At 42.5% G+C, this 24,273-nt stretch overlaps 1 long non-coding RNA gene across 1 annotated transcript; it reads right to left on the bottom strand.

Moving 5' to 3' along the window:
- Window positions 1-710: 710 nt before the first annotated feature.
- On the bottom strand, window positions 711-22,386 carry LOC133506933 (uncharacterized). The gene is made up of 5 exons (XR_009796649.1): window positions 22,205-22,386; window positions 1,530-1,602; window positions 1,209-1,281; window positions 958-1,101; window positions 711-871 (listed from the first exon to the last, which is right to left on the bottom strand). It is a non-coding gene; the product is annotated as an uncharacterized LOC133506933 (long non-coding RNA).
- Between the last annotated feature and the right edge of the window lie 1,887 nt (window positions 22,387-24,273).

The following is a 24,273-nucleotide window of genomic DNA, read 5'->3' as shown; positions in this document are numbered from 1 at the left end:
GGCACGATAACAATTGTGTTCAGCAAGCAAACCCTTTAAACCGGGGCAGAGTAAGTAGGTGAAATGCGCAGTCGAAATGAGTTGCTATGTGTACTGCTCTTGCTGTTTATGACAGCTTCGATGGTATGGAGATCTTTTCACCTTTTTTCCTGTCCAACCTGGTGTAAACGTCATCATATGCCTCTTTAGTCTTGACCACTTCTACCTCTGCCCTACATCACATCTAAATGTATTCCTTTCGCATCTCCTCAGTCCTCTCAGTGTCCCACTTCTTCTTTGCGAACCTCTTTCCTTGTATAACTTCTTCCTAACCCTAACACTATAACTATCAGTTAGGAACCTATCAAACACAAGAATCCATATTTTGTTTTCAGAAAGAGCATTGTTCAGAAGTCTGCAAACAGCACACAAAATACTTTCAATTGTATTAACAAATGCAATATCATTTAAAAGTCAAAACAAGTACAAAATCTTCACCTGATTCTCACCTCTATATTACTGGTAAAAATAAATTACATTCTGTACAAAATATATAATATTCAATTACCTCTTCAGGATCCGTTTGATGTTTTCCTTGAGGGTTCCCCATCCAACTTTCAACATTTGGAATTTCTTTAATTCAAAAAGATGATGACAAAATTGGGAATAGTTGTGTTATAAAATTAAACTCAACAACTTTTTCCATACTTAATCGTAGCACTTATGCAGAAGCAGAAGGGTTTTCCGTCACTTTCTGTGCAAGGACAATGAAGTTGGCCTAATATTTTATCTGTACATTGTCGATGTCCTCTTCTTGTGCTGCCCTATGGTCTTGATGCCTGCTGGTGTCCCCTAACTCAGTAAGCAGCATCAGCCCTTTTTTTTTGGAACCCTGAACAACAACACATACATAATGCAAAAGCACAAATATGACAAAAATGTCTTAAGACGAGTTATTCATAGACATTTTTGGCTTACTTGCTTCTCACATGGCCCAACTCTCTTTGAAGGAATGGTAGAGGCTCATATTGGGTGGTGGATGGCTCAAGGTTGATGGTAGATATCTTGGTTGTGTGTGTCTTAAGGTTCTTCATGATGACGGTGAACTACCTGTTCCACTGTCTAAAACAATATGAATAAAACATAATATCATAGTAACCAAGTTTTTTTGTGTGCTCTTTGGGCCAGATTTCTTCTTATAAAGTGCTTTAAACAGAACATGTATTTACTTTGATGGTCTTTCAGGGCAATTACAGCGCTGGCATCACTTTCCGAATCCTCCACTTGAGGAGGGTTTTGGAGCTGTAAAGAAAATAAACCATGACCTGCAATATCACATCACTGAAAATTTGATAGATATAGTCATGACATAAATTCATTGAATTCATGGACTCTTTGAAAAATTAAAAAGAAAAATCCCAAATTATACATTTATATTAAAAAAAGTACTCCATCAATGAATGACACTGTTAATATGCATGCAGTGAGAGAATGAAATGAGACATGCCAATTATGATTCCACCATACACAACTTGGGAAAAATAACTTACTAGTCACTTTTACTATATCTGTCTTATTCTGCCTTAAGGAAGTTGGGTGGGTACCATAACCCACTTGTGTTAGCTGAAAAAAGAACAGATATTTTGGATTAATTATAAATGTAATCGGCACAGGCGGCACCCTGAATTGATGGAATATATATCCTCAATGGTGGAGGCCAGTGTTTCAGGATATTTAAAATATATTTGGTTGTGTAGCAAGATTCCTTGCTGATGATGATGATGGCTGTTGTGAGGGAGGACATGAGAACAGTGGGTGTTAGAGAAGAAGATGCACGAGATAGGCTTAGATGGAAAAAGATAACACGGTGTGGCAACCCCTAATGGGACAAGCCGAAAGGAAAAGAAGAAGTTTATCAGGATTCCATCTACTAAAATTGCGTACCCCTCTCAAGATGAACATATCTTTTCTTCAATACATTTGCCAAGGTAGCTTTGCCTGCAAAAGAGGTCAATATATTATGTAAGTACCAGTTTTTTCATTACACATGTTCTCATTCAGGGTGTACCAGGATCCTGCCGTTGAGAGCTGGGATAGGGTCCAGCTCTCCTATGACCCTCGTGAGGATAAGCGGCTAAGAAAATGAAAGGATTGAATTTAAAAAACTATCATTAGAAAGAGCTTTGAAAACCCCTTAAAATCTTACTTAAATGATCTCAATAGCTCAAACAACAAAAGTTATGACCATTTAAAAATTTGGAATATGGGCTAATTATGGTATTGGTAAAACAATAGAAAAGAACAATAATTTGTGACTTTTGACTTATAGGATCTTTAAAATGCCATGACTTTTTTGTTTCTCAACTATCCCTTGATTATTACCATTTGCACTTATTTTCTTTATAATGGCATATAATTGCAAACAAAACGCACCAAATCCGGCAATTTTACCGAATTTGCAATGCGACCAACATTTTTGCGAACGTCAAAAAACAGTGAAAGCGGTCATATCACTTTCATATTTCACTTATGGATCTACTACTACTACTACATCTATTATATACTTTTATATCTATAAGTACAAATAAAACAAATGAAGTCATTTGGTATAAAATATATACTTACTGACAGGTTTTGATCGAGGTTTTAAACGGAGAAAAGTTTTGAATAAAAAGCACTATATGGGTTGTCGCCTAGTTATCTTATTCCCATGAGGCCGTGGAAGTTAGCACATTCAAGGTTCGTGACGATAAGCTAGAAAGCTGCCTGAAGGTGAACACATGCTTTCTAGCACGTTCCCTATACCCCTCACGACAGATGCTTGAGGTGATCTATGGAAAATTTCATTTTATTGCCTTCACAGCAAGAAAACTGGAGACTTCTAGACTTGCAGCAACAACTGCCATTTTTTTAATTAAAGGATAAGATACATTTTCTCCTCCCTCAGTCAACTGCATCAGCATACAACTCACCGCCACCTGCTGGCAGGTGAAACATGCCACAACCAGAGAACAGTTGAAAATGTTAAGTGTGGGTACTTCTGCAAACTTTAGTACTCGAACTCGAAAATGTTTTGTCAGCTATTCATTTTTGTTGGTCATGTTGGTACTCAAGATGAAATGGATCAAAATCCAATCGATTGAGTGGTTTTCACAACCCACATCTTTAAAACTGTGGAATAATGGTACAAATCCAGATTTGGTCAGATGACTTCTCCTTGGTCTGTTTGGCCATTTATTTGATAGTGATTGAAGGTTTGTGAACGTAGTACCATCTTCAATCCACTGACAGCTGGTTTCCAATTTTTCAAGATGGAGGCTTTATAATAGTGGCTTAAGCACTTACATGATGGACTTGCTCTATTTTGAAATCTCCATAGTCATGACAGTATTTATATATTTAAACAAATACTTGATGCATTTTATGATTCGGCTTCAGCATGTGTTAACTCTGTTGTTGCTTGAAAATTGTTCTACAGAAATTATTTCTGTACAAATTCAATAGAAATTTTAGATCAAGCACTGTGCCACCTTCTGTTCTTCAAAACTTTCTACAGAATTTCTATAGAAACATTTTGTTTTATCAAAAATTCTATAGACACAACCAAAGTTCTGTCGAGCAAGTTGTTCTATACAAATTCTATAGGTTTCGAAACAATTTCTATAGAAAATTTTTTAGCAGGGCACCTGCTCGGTGTTTCTCAATGTTGGCAGCTCCAGAGTGGACCAGAGGAGTGGTACCAGAGCCCAAGCGGTGCATAGAGGCGAGTCCGACAACAACTAATCGGAACTTCTCGACCTCACATACCAACTCGGGCACCTTCCCTGCCAAATAAGTGACATTCCATGTCCCTAGAGCGATTTTGGGTTGAGCAGCCATGGTCTAACAGCAAGATTACAGAGCTACCCGTCCTGATGAAGTTTTGGTATATAAACACCATATACTTTGGTTTTTTTTTTCGCTACACGTGAATTAAAGAAGACAAAGAAGCATTTATAATATGCCCAAACAAAAAAAGAAAGTTGACCCACAGTCAGCGATGTAGCAAGCGGTAGCCATTCAGAGCCGGAGGAGCTAATGGTACAGAAAGATGAAGGTACGGCTAATTTGCTAACCATACTCCAAGAACTAAAAGAGTTTTGGAGCAAATGTGCGGATGTAGCTGAACAGAGAAATCGCAACCACAGAGGAATGAGTTCAAGGTCTCGACGAAGCTATGAGGGAGCTGCTAAAGTCACAGGTTATGTTGCAAGACAAACTAATTGACCAAGAGGGAAGTTCAAGACAAGAAAATATAAGAATTCATGGCGTAGCTGAGGGGTCGGAGAACAATTCTGGATCGACGATGATGTTCGTGGAGAATCTTTTGAAAGAACACCTGCATTTGCCGCACCCCAAAAAGCCAAGGATATAACAGGCTCACCGCGCGCCGGGACCAAAACCCCGCCAGACTCACCACTGAGATTTATTGTCGTGAAATTCTCAAGCAGCAAAACTAAAGAAGAAATATAGAAACAAGTGTGATGAAAGAGAGGACTTTTACATCAAAGTACAAAAGTGTTTGTGGACCATGATTATGCTCCGGAGATACTCAGGAAGCACTGGGAGTACGTGGAGTTAAAGAGGGTGCTTAAGGAGAACAATATCCGGTTCCAGTCTCCTTTGCCAGTGAAAATGAGGGTGTTTTACGAGGGAGATACATGCACGTACAACTCAGCAGAGGAGGCTACAAAAGACATGGTGAAGAGAGCTATGTCTGTGGTGATCTATTAACCTCCGGTAAGCTGGGCTGACAGAGTCAACAACTTGATGTGGAGCAGACCTCAAATCCATAGAGAAGGGACGCCGCAAGCCAAGAAGCCATGGGAAGGCTTTAAAAAGAAATTGGACATCTTTGGACCAGTAAATTTCATTTTATTGGGACAAACAATTGTTTATGGTAAAGAGGCAAGGTGATGGTGATTGGGGGAAAAAAATAGAAAATAAAAAAAAAATCACCAACAAAGATTTGGGTTATTTTCATGACATTATTAACAAAGTATATAGGACTGGGGAAGATCTGAGTAAATATAGGTTATGAACTGTTCAGAATACTTAAAGAAGGGCGCTCTACAGCCAGTGATGTGTAGAGTTTTCCCCTCTGAGCTGACAAAACATCGCAGCTCCTATAGGGTCATAATCATGACCTCAAAACAGGAAGTTCAAGCTGAGACACAAGTAAAATCTTTTCAATTTATAATGTTCTGGTTCTATTTATGTTTCTTCTCCTTTATCTTTTGGGGGTTTTTTGTTTCTCTTTTTTTATTTTTTCCCTCTCTTTCCTTCTTTTTTCATTTCCTCATGCTGTTACTGGGTTTGAGAGGAGGGGTAATAATTTTAGAAGTGATTTTTGAATCATGATGGAAAACCAGATCTCCTCAATAAGGATAGCATCCTATCATGTAAAGGGTGTATTTAATTCAATAAAAGGGAGCAAAATACAAGGCAAAATAAAAAAAGATGTACTACTATTGCAAGAGACCCATTTAACGGATACAGAGCACCTTAAATTTAATAGACAGAGCTTTAATCGGGTCTATTCATCATCATACAAAAATGCAGCCCTATGGGGGCACAAACCAGTGCAATCTGTAGGCCGGTCCCAAGCCCGGATAAATGCAGAGGGTTGCGTCAGGAAGGGCATCCGGCGTAAAAACTGTGCCAAACAAATATGAGCGTTCATCTAAAGAATCCCATACCGGATCGGTCGTGGCCCGGGTTAACAACGCCCGCCCCCGGCACTGCTAACCTGCAGGGCGTCGGTGGAAATTCAGCTACTGTGGGTCGAAGACAAAGAAGAGGAGGAAACCGGATCCAGCGTCAGAAGAAAAAGAGGAATGCACAGAGCCTACAACTGAGTGTAGGGACTTTGAATGTTGGGACTATGACAGGAAAAGCACAGGAGTTGGTTGACATGATGATTAGGAGAAAGGTTGATATTCTGTGCATCCAAGAGAGCAGGTGGAAAGGTAGTAAGGCTAGAAGTTTGGGAGCAGGGTTTAAATTATTCTACCACGGAGTAGATGGGAAGAGAAATGGAGTAGGGGTTATTTTAAAGGAAGAGCTGGCTAAGAATGTCTTGGAGGTGAAAAGAGTATCAGATCGAGTGATGAGACTAAAATTTGAAATTGAGGGTGTTATGTATAATGTGGTTAGCGGCTATGCACCACAGGTAGGATGTGACCAAGAGTTGAAAGAGAAATTCTGGAAGGAACTAGGTGAAGTAGTTCTGAGCATCCCAGACAGCGAGAGAGTTGTGATTGGTGCAGATTGTAATGGACATATTGGTAAAGGAAACAGGGGCGATGAAGAAGTGATGGGTAAGTACGGCATCCAGGAAAGGAACTTTGAAGGGCAGATGGTGGTGGACTTTGCAAAAAGGATGGAGATGGCTGTAGTGAACACTTATTTCCAGAAGAGGGAGAAACATATAGTGACCTACAAGAGCGGAGGTAGAACCACGCAGGTAGATTATATTTTGTGCAGACGATGTAATCTGAAGGAGGTTACTGACTGTAAAGTAGTGGTAGGGGAGAGTGTAGCTCGACAGCATAGGATGGTAGTATGTAGGATGATTCTGGTGGTGGGTAGGAAGATTAAGAAGACAAAGGTAGAGCAGAGAACCATGTGGTGGAAGCTGAAAAAGGAAGAATGTTGTGCAGCCTTCCGGAAAGAGGTGAGACAGGCTCTCGATGGACAACCGAAGCTCCCGGAAGACTGGACGACGACAGCCAAGGTGATCAGAGAGACAGGCAGGAGAGTACTTGGTGTGTCATCTGGTAGGAAAGGGGAGAAGGAGACTTGGTGGTGGAACCCCAAAATACAGGGAGTCATACAAGGAAAGAGATTAGCGAAGAAGAAGTGGGATACTGAGAGGACTGAGGAGAGGCGAAAGGAGTACATCGAGATGCGACGTAGGGCAAAGGTAGAGGTGGCAAAGGCTAAACAAGAGGCATATGAAGACATGTACACCAGGTTGGACATGAAAGAAGGAGAAAAGGATCTCTACAGGTTGGCCAGACAGAGGGATAGAGATGGGAAGGATGTGCAGCAGGTCAGGGTGATTAAGGATAGAGATGGAAATGTGTTGACTGGTGCCGGTAGTGTACTAAATAGATGGAAAGAATACTTTGAGAAGTTGATGAATGAAGAAAATGAGAGAGAAGGAAGAGTTGAAGAGGCAAGACTGAAGGACCAGGAAGTGGAAATGATTACTAAGGGGGAAGTCAGAAAGGCACTACAAAGGATGAAAACTGGAAAGGCAGTTGGTCCTGATGACATACCGGTAGAGGTATGGAAGCAATTGGAGAGATGGCTGTGGAGTTTTTGACCAACTTATTCAACAGAATACTAGCGGGCGAAAAGATGCCTGAAGAATGGAGGAAAAGTGTTCTAGTTCCCATTTTTAAGAACAAAGGGGATGTTCAGAGCTGTGGGAACTATAGAGGAATAAAGTTGATGAGCCACACAATGAAGTTATGGGAAAGAGTAGTGGAGGCTAGACTCAGGACAGAAGTAAGTATCTGCGAGCAACAGTATGGTTTCATGCCTAGAAAGAGTACCACAGATGCATTATTTGCCTTGAGGATGCTCGTGGAAAAGTACAGAGAAGGTCAGCAGGAGCTACATTGTGTCTTTGTGGATCTAGAGAAAGCCTATGACAGAGTACCAAGAGAGGAACTGTGGTACTGCATGCGTAAGTCTGGTGTGGCAGAGAAGTATGTTAAAATAGTACAGGACATGTATGATGGCAGCAGAACAATGGTGAGGTGTGCCTTAGGTGTGACAGAGGAATTTAAGGTGGAGGTGGGACTGCATCAGGGATCAGCTCTGAGCCCCTTCCTGTTTGCAGTGGTAATGGATAGGCTGACAGATGAGGTTAGACTGGAATCCCCTTGGACCATGATGTTCGCAGATGATATTGTCATATGCAGTGAAAGCAGGGAGCACGCAGAGGAACAATTGGAAAGATGGAGACATGCACTGGAAAGGAGAGGAATGAAGATTAGCCGAAGTAAAACAGAATATATGTGCGTGAATGAGAAAAGTGGAGGGGGAAGAGTGAGGCTACAGGGAGAAGAGATAGCGAGGGTCGACGACTTCAAATACTTGGGGTCAACAATACAGAGCAATGGAGAGTGTGGTCAGGAAGTGAAGAAACGGGTCCAAGCAGGTTGGAACAGCTGGCGAAAGGTGTCTGGTGTGTTATGTGACAGAAGAGTGTCTGCTAGGATGAAGGGCAAAGTTTACAAAACAGTGGTGAGGCCGGCCATGATGTACGGATTAGAGACAGTGGCACTGAAGAAACAACAGGAATCTGAACTGGAGGTGGCAGAAATGAAGATGTTGAGGTTCTCGCTCGGAGTGACCAGGTTGGATAGGATTAGAAATGAGCTCATTAGAGGGACAGCCAAAGCTGGATGTTTTGGAGACAAGATTCGAGAGAGCAGACTTCGATGGTTTGGACATGTTCAGAGGCGAGAGAGTGAGTATATTGGTAGAAGGATGCTGAGGATGGAGCTCCCAGGCAAAAGAGCGAGAGGAAGACCAAAGAGAAGGTTTATGGATGTGGTGAGGGAAGACATGAGGGCAGTTGGTGTTAGAGAGGAAGATGCAGGAGATAGGCTAAGATGGCAAAAGATGACACGCTGTGGCGACCCCTAACGGGACAAGCCGAAAGGAAAAGAAGAAGAAGAAGAAGAATTCATCATCATACAAAACAGGGCACAGACGTGGGGTCGCTACACTTATACTGAAAAGGGTGAATTTTTAAAAGATATCAGAAATCATAGATAAAGGAGGAAGATATAATGTGGTTGTGGGGAGGTTGAAAGGGATAGAAATTACTTTTATCAATGTTTATGCTCGCCCAGGTGCAACATGGGAATTTTACAGACAAATCTTTGATTTGATGATTACAAAAACCCAAGGAATTGTGATTTGTGGTGGGGATTTTTCTTTGAGATTGAATCCAAAATGGTATGTATCAAGATTAAGTCAGACACAAAACAATATAAAAAAAAGTGGAAAAGATTACAACAGAGATGTGCATTTGTGATGTATGGAGGGAGTTAAACCCCACAGCCAGAGATTATACCTTTTATTCTCCACCACATAAAACATACTTGAGAATTGATTATTTCTTTATGAATAGTTAAATATATTGATTTTGTAAAGTCCTGTAAAATTGGGTTACTGGATCTTTCAGACCACAGACCAGTTTATTTGGACTTAAAATTAAAAAAAAAAAAAACAGTAAAAACCTTTATTCTTGGAATCTTAATTTAAATGTACTTAAAGGAAAAATGAAAGAAGAACTCCAAGAAGACTTCAAATTATACCTGTCAGAGAATGATAATGGGGAAGTCTCCCTTCTCATGATTTGGGATCCTGGTAAAGCTGTCTTGAGAGGGAAGATCATTGCTAAACTGGCATTTCACAAGAAGTCAAAACAACAAAAATTGGATAATCTAGAAAAAGAATTGGAAAAAAAACATGAAAAAGAGACTCAAATGGAAATTAGTCAGAGAATCAGGGAAATAAAAAAAAAAAAAACAGTAAAAACCTTTATTCTTGGAATCTTAATTTAAATGTACTTAAAGGAAAAATGAAAGAAGAACTCCAAGAAGACTTCAAATTATACCTGTCAGAGAATGATAATGGGGAAGTCTCCCTTCTCATGATTTGGGATCCTGGTAAAGCTGTCTTGAGAGGGAAGATCATTGCTAAACTGGCATTTCACAAGAAGTCAAAACAACAAAAATTGGATAATCTAGAAAAAGAATTGGAAAAAAAACATGAAAAAGAGACTCAAATGGAAATTAGTCAGAGAATCAGGGAAATAAAAAAAAAAAACACAGATAACGGAAATCTATGATATAGAGAAAGGGATAACTCACCTGAATATCTGCTTCTCCCACTCTGTCTCCCAACAATCACAGAAGACCACAATAAAATATTAGTGGCCGATATATCCCGAGATGAACTTCAAAAGGCAATCTCTAGATTAAAACCCAACAAGACCCCAGGTTCTGATGGGTTTACAGGAGAGTGGTATAAAACCTTTAAATATTTGTCATCCCCACTGTTGCTTAGAACATTTAACTGGGTCTTGAGGAAAGGAGAAATTCCTCCATCCTGGAGAGAAACAGTTATTCCACTAATACCAAAAGAAGGGAATGGAATGCTCTAATTATCGGGCAATCAGATTGTTGAACGTGGACTATAAACTTTTTACTTCAATTTTAGCAAAACGCCTTGAAATAATACTCCGAGATATTATACAGGCGGATCAAACAGTTTTCATCAAACAAAGACAAACGGAAGACAATGTCAGGAGGACATTACATGTAATTAACAACATAAACAAGACCAGACTAGATGCTCTCCTATTAGGGCTTGACGTGGAGAAAACGTTTGATTCTGTCGATTGGCTTTTTTCATATAAGATACTTGAGAGATTCCAATTCCATAATGATTTTACAAAGACCATACGGGCCTTATATCACAAACCACTTGCTAAAATACGACTCAATGGAGGACTATCCATTGGCTTTGAACTGGAGAAGGGTTGTCGTTAGGGTTGCCCTCTCTCACCGCAGTTGTTTGCTCTTTTTATCGTGCCACGGAGTATGTGGATCAGACAGAATGAGAAGATTAAGGGCATCAAGGTGACGGATGAAGAACATAAAATTGCTCTGTTTGCAGACGATATTCTGATATATTTGGGACACCCATCCAAATCCCTCTCAGAATTACTTATAACTATATATACTAAATATACTTATAGAATATGCCCTGGTATCAGGTTGTAAATTGAATACACTTAAAACTCAAATTTTGTCATATAATTATTCCCCTAGCCAGCTCATGAAGGAAGAACTCAACGTAAATTTGAATTAAAAAAACAATTAAATATTTAGGGGTGAATATTCTTATAAATCTGGAGACAATTACATCAGAGAACTACGACCCCTTAATCTCTCAAATGAAATCCGGTGGACCAGGTGAAATCTGTTTCCTTTTTTAGGATTAGGACAGAGGATGGAAACAATAAAAATGAACGTGCAACCGAGATTACTCTATTTGTTCCAGAATATACCAGTAGAGCTCCTAAAAGGGACATTAGACAAATTAATATCAATATTTATTTGGCAGCGCAAGAGACCAAGAATTTGCTATAAGACTTTCCAGTTATCAAAAGACAAGGGAGGCTTTGCTTTCCCAAATGTTAAAAATTACTATCAAGCGGTGCAGATAAAAACATTAGTCGACATTTGTAACCCTTCCTACAAAGCAAAATGGAAAGATATAGAATGTATAATAAGTGATATTCCATTGCAAGCAATTATTGGGGACACAGGCTTGGTTAAGTTTTTGAAAGACACCAACCCATTAAAAAAAGTGTCCATCAAGATTTGGCATAGAATAATTAATGAAAACAAGCATAAGGAACCATACTGGATAATAATATGGATCGGATATAATTCAGATTTTCCACCCAACGGGTTTGACATAAGATTCAAACAATGGGCAGAAAAGGGGATCATCAACAATATGGAGCAATGGAGAGCGTGGTAAGGAAGTGACGACACGGGTCCAAGCGAGATGGAATATAGTTGGCGGAAGGTATCTGGTTTTCTATGTGACAGAAGAGTCTCTGCTAGGATGAAGGGCAAAGGTTATAAAACATTTGTGAGGCCGGCCATGATGTACGGATGTAGAGACGCAGGCACTGAAGAAACAACAAGAAGTAGAACTGGAGGTAGCAGAAATGAAGATGCTGATGTTCTCGCTTGAAATGAACAGGTTGGATAGGATTAGAAATTAGCTCATTAGAGGGAGAGCCAACGTTGGAGACAAGCTGAGACAAAGACGACATAGATGGTTTGGAGGCGAGAGAGTGTATATATTGGTAGAAGGATGGAGCTGCCAGGTAAAAGAGTGAGAGGAAGACCAAAGAAAAGGTTGGTGGATGTTGTGAGAGAGGACATGAGAACAGTGAGTGTTAGAGAGGAAGATGCACGAGATAGGCTTAGATAGAAAAAGATGACACACTGTGGCGACCCCTAACGGGACAAGCAGAAAGGAAAAGAAGAAGAAGATGATCCCGGAGACTCTTCTGTCACATAGAACACCAGACACCTTCCGCCAACTGTTCCATCCTGCTTGTACCCGTTTCTTCACTTCCTTACAACATTCACCGTTGCTCTGTGTAGGTTAGGCTCTATCTTTGTAATTGTTCCTCTGCCTGCTCCCTGCTTTCACTGCGGATCACAATATCATCTACGAACATCATGGTCCAAGGGGATTCCAGTCTAACCTTGTCTGTCAGCCTATCCATGACTACCGCAAACAGGAAGGGGCTCAGCGCGGATCCCTGATGCAGTCCCACCTCCACCTTAAATTCTTCTGACACACCTATGGCATATCTCACCGCTGCTCTGCTGCCATCATACATGTCCTGTACTATTCTAACATATTTCTCCGCCACACCAGACTTGCACATGCAGTACCACAGTTCCTCTCTTGGTACTCTGTCATAGGCTTTCTCTAGGTCTACAAAAACACAATGTAGCTCCTTCTGACCTTCTCTGTACTATTCCATGAGCATCCTCAAGGCAAATAATGCATCTGTGGTACTCTTTGTAGACATGAAACCATAGTGTTGCTCGCTGATACTTACTTCTGTCCTGAGTCTAGCCTCCACTACTCTTTCCCCGATCCTATTGCATTGTGTGGCTCATCATCTTTATTCTTCTATAGTTTCCATAGCTCTGAATATCGCCTTTGTTCTTAAAAATGGGGACTAGCACAGTTTTCCTTCTTTTCCTTTCCTTTCTTCTGGAATCTTTTCTCCCGCTAGTATTCGATTGAATAAGTTGGTCAAAAACTCCACAGCCACCTCACCAAATTGCTTCCATACCTCCACTGGTATTTCATCGGGACGAACTGTCTTTCCATTTTTCATTCTGTTCAGTGCCTTTCTAACTTCCCTCTTACTAATCATTGCCACTTCCCAGTCATACACGCTTGCCTCTTCTACTCTACCTTGTCTCCCATTTTCTTCATTCACTAACTTCTCAAAGTACTCTTTCCATCTACTTAGCACACTACTCGCACCAGTCAACATATTTCCATCGCTATCCTTAATCACTTTTACTTGCTGTACATTTTTCCCATCTCTATCCCTCTGTCTGGCCAACCTGTAGAGATCCTTTTCTCCTCCTTTCATATCTAACCTGGTGTACATATTGTCATATGCCTCTTGTTCAGCCTACGCCACCTCTACCTTTGGCCTATGACGCATCTCAATGTATTCCTTTCGCCTCTCCTCAGTCCTCTCCATGTCCCACTTCTTTGCTAATCTCTTTTCTTGGATGACTTCCTGTATTTTGGGGTTCCACCAACAAGTCTTCTCCTCTTTCCTACCAGAACACACCCCAAGTACTCTCCTGCCTGCCTGTCTTAGTACCTTGTCAGTAGTATTCTAGTCTTCTAGGAGCTCTTCCTATCCATCTAGAGCCTGTCTCACCTCCTTCCGAAAGGCCACACAACATTCTTCCTTTCTCAACTTCCACCACCAGATTTTCTGCTCTACCTTTGTCTTCTTAAACCTCCTACCCGCTACCAGAGATCTTACGAGATAAGTGCACATTTTGTTCAGCCGCTCAGTTTGATAGATGCCAACAGGCTGTTGGGTAGCTCATGGACACAGAGTTCCACATTGTGGGCAGCAGAACACTTCAACTATGGTAATGAGGAGTGGCCACAATCCGGTTAAATCCAGGTATGGGGGCTTTTTTCCCTGCTTGTTGTGGCTTTGTAAGCAGATGCTCTGACACTAAGTGTCACGGTCGAGGCTAGTGAAGGGCGAGGAAGGCAAGGCAAGGCATGGAGGACCCAACTGAAGGGAAGCAGGTACGCCTGGCACGAGATTATGAATATCAAAAATATTTAGTGCTTCGAGACAACTAAACAAGTTAACAACCAAAATACTCAAAGTAACAAACTATAACTTAAATAAACCAAAACTACAAACTTGACAAGACGTGGCAAAAAGACATCACGTCAAGGGCATGGACAGACATGACTTCAAGAGCACAAAAAGCAATGAGCAGCATGCAACAAGGCAATGGACTGACAAAAACTGAAAAAAAAAGGGAGATAAAGACACAGATTGACGAGACCACAAGAAACTCCTTGATAGAACAAGAATGGCTGCACTGCATGCACTGGCTGTTGAGAACAGGTGACAACTAAAAACATGAGCACACGAGACATGGAACACAGAAAACAAACCAAACCAAACTTACAAAAACTGAGAACATGACACTAACTCCGCACCCCACCCCCACCCCTTCAAGGAACAGATTCCAGACAGACCAAGCCAGGTCGGGCAGAAGGAGCACGGAGGAAGGCACAGAGTCACCCATCGGGGTCAGTCTGGTGGTCTTCCCGGCCACCCAAAGTGAGGCGCTTGGCTGGGCAGTTCAGGAGGTTGGCCAGGACACCAACCTTTACTGGGCCATTCAGACAGACATGATGACGACTCAAGGGCAAAGCAGGAGCCAGGCAACAGGGACATCTGGTGGCCGCTGGTCGAGCGCCACCGTAGGAGCTAATGGAGGTGACCCGAGATGAAGCACAAGAGGTGGCGGTTGGTGGAGAAGCGCTGCAGGAGCGAGAGGTGGCTGCCGGTCAAGCGGCATCAGTAAAAAAGCAAGAGGTGGCTGCTCGTCGAGGGCCTCCAGTACAGAAGAAGGAAGCAACTCGCAGTGGAGCGCCACTGGTACAGAAGAAGGGGGCAGATGCCAGTCGAGCGCCGGCAGAAAAGAAGCAGGTGATGGCTTTGGGTCGAGCTCCACCAGAACAGAAGCAGGTGGTGGCTGAGGGCCAAGTGCTGCCAGAACAGGAGCAGGTACAGGAGCTTGACGCAGCTGCCATGGACCAGGGATAGGGGCCTGAGACAGCTGCCAGCGAGCCGGCACGGGGGTCTGATGCAGCTGTAGGGGAGCTAGCACAGGCTCTGTCGGGGAGACGGCACAGGGTCTGCAGTTGCCTTCTCAGCCTTCCACCGTTGAGGCCCGGTAGAAGTGGATATGAGAGTGGCAAAGTGCACAGGGACTGAGGGCGGTGAACTGAGAAACAGGGGAGGCACAGAACAAGGCAGCTCGGGAGCTGGTTTGGCTTGGTGTGCCTTAAGCATGGAATTAGGTGATGAAACTGAAAGAAATGTGACTTTAGTGTCATGAAATGGGATGAACTAAACTTTGGCGACCATGTCATTGTCCCAGATAAATGGTCAAGTGGGTGCCTGGAAAATGTCAGCAGGAAAAGACTCAGTCTGAGATTCAAGGGGGCGAAAGAAAGGGAGATGTGGCAAAAACTGAATATGTTGCAGTTCAATAATCGACTTTGTGATTGTGTCGTCAGACTTGGGGACGCACATCTTGGACATTTGGGTGAAGAGAGGGGCAGATATATCAACTGGCTCCTATGGTAGGGGAAAGGGTAGGCTGGCAGACTTCCCTGTCAGAAAGAATTTCAACTCCCATCTCTTAAAAGAACTTTGCTCATATTTCAGGGGAAGCGGGGGACATTAAGTCCAAGTGGAGGATGTTCCACGCCTCCATTGCTGAAGCGGCAGACCGGAGCTGTGGCAGTAAGGTGGTCAGTGCCTGTCGTGGTGGCAACCCCCTCACACGTTGGTTGACACCAACCATGAGGGATGCCATCAAGCTGCAGAAGGGCCATATCCAGGATTTCTGGCCTATGGAACTCCCGAGGCAGCTAATGGGTACCACCTGGCCAAGCAAAATGCAGCTTCAGGGGTCACTGAGGCAAAATCCTGGGTAGGGGAGGAGTTCAGTGATGCCATGGAGAATGACTTCAAGACTGCTTGGAGGAAATTGTGATCCACCGTCCGACGTCTCAGGAGGGCGAAGCAGTGCACCGTCAAAATTGTGTATAGCTGGCCTGGCCAACCCACAGCTCGGGAGCCTCATGCGGCTCTTTAACTAGTTTCATGCGGCTCTTCAGGAGCTTTCACATGACATGCGTCAAAAATGCTTGGCTGGTGCTGTCATTCACTCCCCCTACATCAAGATGGCACACTGACCATGTAAGCCTGTTTGAGTGACGTCAAACGAGCGACGAGAGAATCTTTGGTGTGACATAATTTGTGTTGTAAAAAATTTCCGTCAAGTTACCTCTTGAAATGGCAAGGGAAAAAACCACAGCCACGAAATTATGAAGAACACAGGACGTTTTTGCCAGAGTGGGAGAGTTTATATTTTTTTGTTGAACGTCATGGCAAGCCGATCTGCCTTATATGTCACGCAGCATTAGCGCATTTCAAAGCTTCAAATCTTCAGCGTCACTTCAGCTCAAACCACCCAAACATCGAACAGGAATTTCCAAAAGGGACTGAACTTCGCAAGAACAAGTTGGTCGCTTTGAAAAGCCAGGCAGAAAAACAGGTGCAGTTTTTCCAAAAATTTACGAAACACTCGGAGACCTTAACGCGTGCATCATATCAGCTGGCTTGGAACATAGCACGGACTAAAAAGCCATACAACGAAGTAGACTTCATTGACGCCTTTGAAATCTTGGCTCCTGGAGACGACAAACTAAAACGGAGCGACTCAGACGTTCAACTGTCCCGCCACAATGTTGAACGCAGAATATCGGATATTAATACAGCTGTTGAATCACAGTTGTACTCTGACCTTCAACAGGATTCATACTCAGTCTGACCCAAAAAATGTAAGGGCTTTTTAGGGGCATTCTTAGGGGCTGACACGAAAAATTTAGGCCCGACACGGAAAAAATTTAGGGCTGACACGAAAAATTTAGGGCCATCGTGGGAAATCAAGAGTAAGGAAAAAAGACTCACCCAATGGTGCCATCAACCGTTCTTGGTTCATCAAATGTTCCAGTACCTCAGTACCTGTGACAGTGATCACCTGTCGCCCCTTGTGGTAGTTCTCATTGATGTGACCATTGTCAATGTCTTCACATAACAGTCTACAGAAAAACAGATTCTAACTACAATTGCAACTATAAACGCAAATGTCTTCTACTGATGTCTGTCTCAGCACCCCTACTCTAGCTCTTTGAGACTACCCAGTGCCTCCTCTATTTGTTGCTGCAGAGGTGCCAAAGTGGCTCTCTTGTCCTTTGCTCTGCCTCTGAGTGCATTGGCCTCGGTGACAAACCTCAGATTCCTCTTACCTTCTGCCTCCTCACACAGCCTGTCAGCCTTCTCAATAAGCGTAGATATTTCAGTCTCTATTCTGGCTTTTTTGGCTTTGAGGCAGTAGAGATGAAAAGTGGGCAGCAATGCCAAATGTAGCCAGGTACGAAGTCTTCCTTTCCCCACAGTGGTAGTTTTTAGCAATGTCACTGTCTAGGAACATGACTACAAACACTTTTGAATTATTTTCACAAGATTTGTAACTGTAATGGCTGCAGATCACTTTTAAAGTCCACACGATCTCTGCCTTTAACGAGTCCGTCTTCGTGTATTGAACTACGTTCATAAAGCCTGACTTCCAACTGGTTGAAGTCGATGACTGGACAACTGTAGGTGCGCATGCACTGCTAGTACCACTGCCTGAAGTTGAGGCTTGAGGTTGATATTTTAGAAACAGATTCATACCAACGGAAGATGAGAGAGTCTTCGCCAAATCAGCGTGTCTCCTATTTTTCCGGTGCGACTCCAGCGCTTTGACGCTCATCTTTTCAAGCTGGTAACTCTGCTTGCACAGATGGCAGTAAAACATGTGCCGATCTTTTGGATCTCGACGAACCCAGCTCCCGAACTCCTTACTTTCAACCCAAGCATATTGAAAAATGCACTTCCCCATGATACAAGTTGGATCGATGAAAGAACTTCGCTACGTCGTAACGAAGACGAAGTGAAATGCCTACTCACGGAAACAAACAATGGAATATCGACAAGATGGAGACAAGTTGTCAACACAGTGACTTCCGTTGACAATTTTCCGGCTGCCAGACGGATCGCAATTTTTTTTTTTAAAATAAAAGATTTATTTTTTAGGGAGAATTTTGGCGGTAGGGGTCCTCCCTTTCATTTTTTTTAAGGCCTTTTTAGGGGCTTGACCGGTTTTCACGGATTTTTAAGGACTTTCAGGAGCCCCTAAAAGCACCTTCGAAAATTTAGGGGTTTTTAGGGACTTTTAGGGCCGCGTGCGAACCCTGTTCAACCATGTGAGTATTTTAGTGTGGCATTGGATGAGAGTTGATAGGTTGATATATTGTGCATCTAAGAGAACAGGTGGAAAGTAGGAAGGCTAGATAGATCAATTTGACCCCTGCATACAGGGCACTTAACCACGCCTCCTGAAGTGACGTCACGCCACGTGCGCTGACGTAAGACAAACAGTAAAAATGGCAAATACAATACAATACATTCTGAACTGAGACAGACTCCATGCTTCTGATTTCATTCAAATCAACGATATATTATAGATTCTGAATACAATACATTCTTAACTGAGAGAGATGCCATGCTTCTGATTTCATTCAATCATTCACACGTAGCAATGTTATGCTAGCGGAGAACGTCTCATTCATTTATACGAGACGTGTATTAAAAATCAAATTTAGGGCATATCTTCGTGCAAACACAGTCTGGTTAACTTTCGGCTGCGAGCCAGCAAGAAATCGATACGTTTGTGCAGTCCAATCATCGCTAAATATCGCTCAACAAAGAATGAGTGTGTCAATCGTTCACATGTAGCAATGATATGCTAGCGGAGAACGTCTCATTCATTTATACGAGACGTGTATTAAAAATCCAATTTAGGGCATATCTTCGTGCAAACACAGTCTGGTTAACTTTCGGCCGCGAGCCAGCAAGAAATCGATATGTTTGTGCAGTCCGATCATCGCTAAATATCGCTCAACAAAGAATAAGTGTCTCAATCGTTCACGCGCAGCAGTGTTATGCTTGCGAAGAACTTCGAATTCCTTTTTACGAGACATGTATTGAAGATCAAATATAAGGCATACCTTCATGCAAACGTGTTCCGGTTGATATTAGATGGATTTAGTTGATGATGCGGTCTTCCACTAAGTTTGATCCATCGAAGGCATTTTTCGTAGTGGGTCTTCGGTTTTGGAAAGGGTACGAATCGAACTCCACCAACTAGCTTAACTTTCAGGATACCTGTCGTCACTATTACAAAGTCTGTGACTACACCTCTTAACCATATTTTTTGTTAAATAACCCAAATATGCGATAAAACGCTAACTAAACCTATACTGGACCATGCAATGTTGTCTGAGAAAATGGCGGGAGCAAAAACGGGCTTTGGTTTATGCAGATCTCCGGCCTCTGATTGGTCAGTAACACGGATTGCGCAATATCCACGGAGGGGTCAATTACTTTACCATCGAGTAGTTGGGAAGAGAAATGGAGTAGGGGTTATTTTCAAGGAAGAGCTCGCTAAGAATGTCTTGGAGGTGAAAAGAGTATCAGATCGAATGATGAGGCTGAGTTTTAAAATTGAGGATGTTATGTATAAGATTAGCGGGATGTCTTTTTGTTGTGTTAGCTCCTCTGGGTCTTAATGGCTAGTGCTAACTACATCGTCGTCGACCAGTTCTTCCTCGGTTGAAGGGGTCTCTTCTGTCATCTGTGTGAGAACTTTCTTCCTTTGTTTGGGCATATTATAAACGCTTCTGTCTTCTTTAATTCACATACAAAAAAAAACGCAAAGTATATGGAGTTTGTAAACAAAACTTCATAAGGAAGGTGAGCTCTGTTATTTTGGTGTCTACCACATGCCTCAACCATAAGTCCCATTCTACTCTTTGTTTTAAAGGTTATTTCGGTTTTTGAACACAGGCCCTGGCTGTAAGACTGTATTGACTGATAATACTTAGGTTATTCCAACTGGAAACCAGAAATAATGTGAGCAAGCAGCCTTAAAGGAGTGTGGCTTGTATTTTATTTAATATCCTAAGGTTAGTCTATTTTTCATGTTAATCTTCCTCCCCATAACCAGTCAAGCAGGTTGGAACAGCTGGAGCAGGGTGTTTGGTGTGTTATGTTATTGAAGAGTCCCTGCTACGTTAAAGGGTGAAGTTTGTAAAACAATGGTGAGGCAAGCCGTGATGTGGGAATTAGAGACAGTGGGTCTGAAGAGACAACAGGAAGGAGAGCTGGAGGTGGCAGAAATGAAGATGTTGATGTTCACTCTCTGAGTGAGCAGGTTGGATAGGATTAGAAATTAGATAATTAGAGGGACACCCAAAGTTGAATATTTTGGAGACAAGATTCGAGAGAGCAGACTTTGATGGTTTGGACATTTTCAGAGGAGAGAGAGTGAGTATATTGGTAGATGGATGCTGAGGATGGAGCTCTCAGGCAAAAGAGAGAGAGGAAGACCAAAGAGAAGGTTTATGGATGTGGTGAGGGAAGACATGAGGGCAGCTGGGGTTAGAGAGGAAGATACAGGAGATAGGCTAAGATGGCAAAAGATGACACGCTGTGGCGACCCCTAACGGGACAAGCCGAAAGGAAAAGAATAAGAAGATCCGCGCACTTTATTCACAATGATAGAGGTCAAACATTTTCTTTAAACCTTCACAAGGTTTTCACACACTGTTGCTGGTATTTTGGGCCATTTCTCCATGCAGATTTCTTCGACAGTAGTGATGTTTTGGGGACTAAATGGGCAGTGCACTGCGATTGGCTGGCAACGAGTTCAGAGTGTACCCCGCCTCCTGCCCGTTGAAAGCTGGGATAGGCTCCAGCACTCCCTACGACACTCGTGAGGATAAGCGGCAAAGAAACTTTGAGTTTCCTGTATCTGACAAATGCACTCTTTTGTGAGGCTTACCTCTGATGTCACAACAAGGACTTGTGTTTGTGTCGTTGCTTTTTCACCTGCAGCACTGATTGTTGACGCTGAAGAAAACCCATTTGTTTTGAATTTTTCTCAATGATTGTAAGCTAAAATCAACCCGTAACAATGATGAAGAAGTGTGTGGTTCAGTTTTGGCACAATATGAATTATTTTGCTCACAGTTTACATTATTTTCCCAAAGACCCCAGCTTCAGAAGACAGTGTATCAGCTTTAGTGAAACAAGAGGTAATTTTTGTCAGCAGTCTGTCATATCTTCTTTTCCTTTCAGCTTGTCTCGTTAGGGGTCACCACAGCGTGTCATTTTTTTCCATCTAAGCATATCTCGTGCATCCACAGTCCTCATGCCCTCCCTCACAACATCCATCAACCTTTTCTTTGGTCTTCCTCTCGCTCTTTTACTGGCAACTCCATCCTCAGCACCCTTCTACCAACATACCTACTCTCTCGCCTCTGAACACCCTCCAATCTGAAGTAATATTATGCTTATATATTTTGGACATTAATTGAAAAAAAATTGAAAATAAAGAACATTTTTGAAATCCACACATTATCTGGATATGTGCCATTTTCACAGCCAGACCCGGAAGAAACGTCCTTGACCCCGCCCCGTGATGTTGTCGGTGCTTAGTATTACAGACCATTTGTTCGAGCTAGGGACATATGCCGACGTGTTGTGCACCAAACTCCAACAAAACTGAGAAAATGCACCCAAATTTGTTATTCTTCAACCTCCCGTGGGGTCACCCTTACAGGATAAAGCTGTCACGGTCGAGGCTCATTTATCGGTCGAGGAAATTTGCACGCATCTAACCATTACTGGTTATTAGCCGCCTCGCTATAGGCTCTCATGCCGGTACTGTACAAGCAACAAAATATTTTATGAGACGGCATAGTCCAGCTGTAAGGTGTTGCCCTCACAGTTATGAGGACCCGGGTTCAATCCCGGTCCTCCCTGTGTGGAGTTTGCATACTCTCTCCACGGGTGTACCCTACCTCCTGCCCGTTGACAGCTGGGATAGGCTCCAGCACTCCCATGACCCTCGTGTGGATAACTGGCTAAGAAAAATAGATGGATGGATATATATATGTAATCACTTTAGGAAAGTCCCCAATTTTTGTTTTATGCATCTTATATTCCAGATATAAATAAACCAATAGATAATCGTACGCTCTACTCAGAAAATAAGATCACAATTTTTATAAACTTCGGACATAGCCCATAGGATTCATATAGCTCACATAGCATTCAGATTGCATTCCAAGACCGTTAAAAATGTGTACTCACCGATTGGCCACTGGACATACAAGTGATCCTTTCATCAAACTGTCATGGATCATGCGTAAATTTATATGTAACACTTCTTCGTCCAAACAAACGTTAAAAGTTATGCACACATGTTGATCGTGATCCAAGTTCATTCCGATACGCTCCATTTTTTGTACGACCTTTTCAAATTCACGACAACACTGGCATTCCACCACAGTTGGCATTAAATCACAAAGACAACACGAACACCAGTCTTTCAGAACGAGCCTGTCTGGAAACTCTCGGAGGTCCATATCATATTTTGTGATTGTTGTGCTCCTTTGTCAGCGTCACGCCCACTTTCCAACACGTTAAGTTCTGCCTGTGTGCATTCTGGCTCAAACGCAGAGGTTTGAACATTTGTAATTATTTTTCACAAAAATCGGCCATTAAATGCTAGTGGACGTTCTCTGTTTGGTGAAACTATCCACAAGCAATGGGGGTCTGAACAGGATGCACTGCAGACGTGGCAAACGCTGATTGGCTGTCAGTTTTCCAGCCGGGGTCATTGGAATGTCTGAGCAAGAGAGGAATTTTGATAATACTTTTCCAATTTACAGATGTTTCTAGGTGAAATCTGTGGATAATTTTGGCATTAAAAGAAACACTTAACCCTCATCTACTAACTTTTAACGTGTGCTCCCTTTTCTATTTTTTTCCGCCAAAGTCCTCCTTTAACGATAGATTAAAGGAGTGGAGAGGGAGAAGGGAAAGTTTCAAAACTCGTTACATGGCATTCCTGCTGATTCAAAGCCCAAGAAATATGACCTATGAAATCTGCAATTCGCTGGTTTCATGACAAATATGAAATAGTCACCTGCCTAAATTGTACAGAAGGTATACATTGCTGTCAAGAAAGCTCACTAATTATCTTTGATTTAATTACTTTTTTGCGAGGAACTATATGTGATGTAAGTTGGCATTCTCGCAATACAGAACATATTACTGAAAGACAGAACTTGGACTTTCACAGAAAAATAAGGGTTCACCTTTGAATCGTTCAAGGAGATGACGTCCCACATAGGTTTGGGAAAGGGGTGAGGTTTTTCAGCTTCATTTGCTTCTCAATTTCATTTGCCTTAAAGAAAATAAACAGGAATGCTGCAGCATAGGTTAAGTAATTATCAAAATTTTCTCAAACTAAATGGCTAGCAAGATAGAGTAAAGGGTGAGTTTGTGTGTGTGATGAATACAAGTTTTAAAACCTCATCTCGACACTCAAGTTGTGGACAAAATGGCCAGAGAATGCCAAACAGTCAACAGAAGTCAGAATAGCCTTGATCCAACCTGAAAGATCCATCATGCAGGAAGGCAGGCCAGTAGTGTTTGCATCCAAGCTGCTCAGCAGCACTGAACAAAATTACGCACAGATTAAAAAGGAACTCTATGCAGTCCTGTATGAGTGTAAGAAGTTCCACGGATATCTGTACAGGTGAAACATCACTGTAGAATCCAATCACAAACCACTGGAGACCATACTCTGGAAACTCCTAGCTCTTGCGCCACCGTGCTTACAGCGCATGATGCTTGCGTCGCAAAAGTACAGCATAACTCTCATCCACAGATCAGGCAAGGAGATCCCGGTGGCTGACACACTGTCAAGAAAATACCTAGATGAAGAGGATGAATCTCTAACCAAGGCTATGGAGACACAAGTCCACACTGTCATCAGCACAGCCCCAGTAAGTGCTGATAGGTTAGGTGATATCAGTACACAGACTGCTCAGGATGAGCAGCCCTCCACTCTGAAGCAAGTCATTTGGTCACGCTGGCCAGAGACCCAAAGACGTCACCCACTCATCAGTGAATACTGGAACCACCGTGATGAGATCACAGAAGCTGATGCTATCCTGTTAAAGGGTTGAGAAAATAATCATTCCACACAATTTGACCATTCGTAACTAGGAAAACAGGATATTGTGTACAAATGGCGACACGATAGAGGTGCTGGAAAGTGTTGGCCTCACAGCGCTGAGGACCTGTGTTCAATCCCAGACCCACCCGTGTGGCATTTGCATGCTCTCCCCGTGCCTGCGTGGGTTTCCTCC

Source organism: Syngnathoides biaculeatus, chromosome 10, assembly GCF_019802595.1.
Source record: "Syngnathoides biaculeatus isolate LvHL_M chromosome 10, ASM1980259v1, whole genome shotgun sequence".
Taxonomy (NCBI): domain Eukaryota; kingdom Metazoa; phylum Chordata; class Actinopteri; order Syngnathiformes; family Syngnathidae; genus Syngnathoides; species Syngnathoides biaculeatus.
This window is presented reverse-complemented; position numbering and strand designations above follow the sequence as displayed.